The sequence below is a fragment of the Montipora foliosa genome, chromosome 4 (genome assembly GCF_036669935.1).
Source record: "Montipora foliosa isolate CH-2021 chromosome 4, ASM3666993v2, whole genome shotgun sequence".
Taxonomy (NCBI): domain Eukaryota; kingdom Metazoa; phylum Cnidaria; class Anthozoa; order Scleractinia; family Acroporidae; genus Montipora; species Montipora foliosa.
The window spans coordinates 20,646,960-20,649,459 of NC_090872.1; the positions used below are offsets into that span (position 1 = coordinate 20,646,960).

The window sequence follows — 2,500 nt, forward strand, 5'->3', positions numbered from 1 at the left end:
AGTAGAATATGAAGCACCGTGGAAACTGATATAAATTTCCATATCATCACGGAAGGCCCGCAGAACGTGTGTCCAAACACATTGCAGCTGATTGTCAGAGGAATACCGATCAGACCAGCAAGCAGATCACTGGCCGCAAGACTGACGAGAAACGAGTTAGTGACAGTTCTGAGAGAACCATGGCGAATGAACAAAACCATGACGGTTACATTAGTTGCAATTATGAGGCAAGCTATTGTGATCGGAAATACGTCAAATTTCGCGCTGAAAACCATGTGTTCCTCTAATTGATCTCCACTACCGGAGGGAGAGCTTTCATTGTCGGTGTGGTTTCCATTTGTCCATGTATCATTCTCCATAATTACTCCTTTTTGGTGCGATTTGAGCGAGTTTGTTTCTAAAGACCCGATGGCGTCAGCTTACCTTTTCTTCCGGTGTTTTCTGTCTTTACCTCTCTCTTCGAATTTCGCTAAATGGATGTCAGCTGCCGACCACTGTGAAAGAAATGACCATAAGAGCATTAACAGTGCGTAAACAAATTTTAAGTAAGCATGGTGTTGAGAGACGCCTACCTCTCTCACAACAACAGCCACAAAGAATGTGTAGTAAGCACCCTCGTTGAGGCGCATTTTCGCGTGCATTGGCAAATTAAGGCAGTGCAAGTTCTAGTATCGTATTCTAATCCCAAAAGCTGGAACAAGTATTGAAATCTCAATGCTTCTGTTAGAGCCAAGTAGACTCTCTCCTTACTTTGTTAATGAAAAGCCCCTTGGGTGTTTTAGCTTTGACAGATCGAATTGATTTTAAAGAGTTTGCAGATATAGTGTGGCCTAGAGGTGATGTAGATCATCTTTCATACGTTTGATTTCCCCTTCTTTGTTGTGTTCGTTCCGATCGGAAAGGCAAACCGTTCTTTTGTTGCGATAAAATCTATTCTCGACATCAACATTAGAAGCATTGTAAACATTGCAGGAACTATCGTCTTTCTTTTTAAAGAATTGAAATTCGATTGTGTTGTTTGGTTTGTGTTCTTTAATTACTTTTTTTGCGTTTCTGTCATTCATTTAAGAATATCCTATTGCGTCATTGTTGTAAAGGCTCACACATGCACTTATTTCCTACAGTCTGCGTTATAAAGAATGCACATGATATTCTTTCTCATAGCTAACAAGGCTCTCAAATTTTGACACTATTATTTGTAAAAAAACAGGATTTGCCTACTTCACATGTTAGATGCGTAGAATCTGTTTTTACCTTAAAGCTTAAAAAAATCCAAGGAAAATTACATGCAACGAAAATACATTAAAATGTATTTCTCGCGTTGCCGAAAATGCTTCATTTTCACGGTAAAAAAATTAACCTTGAGATGGCCATTACGGATAAACATGGAGTTTGCCCTTCAGAATCGGGTCATCAGAATCGCTTATTACTGGGTTGCCGTTTACGGCAATCCCAGTCGAAAAATGGGTAGAATTTCTCCGTTTTATTTTTTTCCGTGTCGGTAAAAGTCTTGCCTGCCACTCCCCTGCTAAGTGGTGTCTTTGTGCATAGAGCCCTGCTGCGCGTATTTTCTTAGGATCGAGAGGGTAGTGGGAAATGCGTAGATTTCTCTGGTGGACACATTATAACGATTAACTTAACCGGCAATGGCGTCGAAAGTCATGTAGTGCGAATGGCGTTTTAGTGGATCTTTGAACAAAATATACCCTTATGAAGCTCAATAATGGCAAATCAATTGGATACTGAACAAGACAGGCGACAACATCGACAACAATCTGTCGCCCGTCGAGCCGTCTTTTACCAAGTGTGCTGTTATGTAGAACACTGAAGATTCGCAGGGCAGCGATAACAGTGAATTCAAAGACTAGACCAGGTGGATTGAATGGAATTTCAAGCGTTAAAATCGCTGAAAAGGTAAGATTATTGTCGAAGCGATGCCGCAATTGCGTGTCTTCACCACATGTTCCTTTGATCTCACATTATTGTGTTTTCCGTCAAAATATTCGCTTGTTTTCGCTTTCGCTCGAACATATTTACCTTTATTACATGTCCAGTGAATAGTTTTATCCTCTGGGATGAATTTTCCGTCGAAAAATCGGTTATTTGGGCGGTCAGTGTAAAACGCAGACTGCAGACCGGGGGTAAAATGCAGACTGAGGGTAAAATAAATATTAATAAGAAAAAAACGAGTCATAAGGATAAAATAAAGGTTGTTTGAAAGACAATCCTGTTTTACATCTGTCAACTCACATTATCATGACTGCAGGTCGCTGCCCCTTTTGGGGATGCGATCGTACGCGTTGAAATCATCTGTGCTTTGGTTTTGCGCTTCCAGATGCAACCAAAGCAATGGGAGCTGTGTTTGAGTTTCAGTGTGAAAGTACAAACGGCTACTAACACTCTTATAACTCTTTTTTCATTATTATTTTATTAACCCGCAGTCTGCAGTCTGCGTTTTACACTGACCGGTTATTTGGGTGCTTTTTGGCAACAGAGGTTA

At 40.5% G+C, this 2,500-nt stretch overlaps 1 pseudogene; it reads right to left on the reverse strand.

The window, feature by feature from the left end:
- The window catches only part of LOC138000235 (histamine H2 receptor-like), a 14,564-nt pseudogene that overhangs the window by 2,322 nt on the left and 9,742 nt on the right, over positions 1 to 2,500 (reverse strand).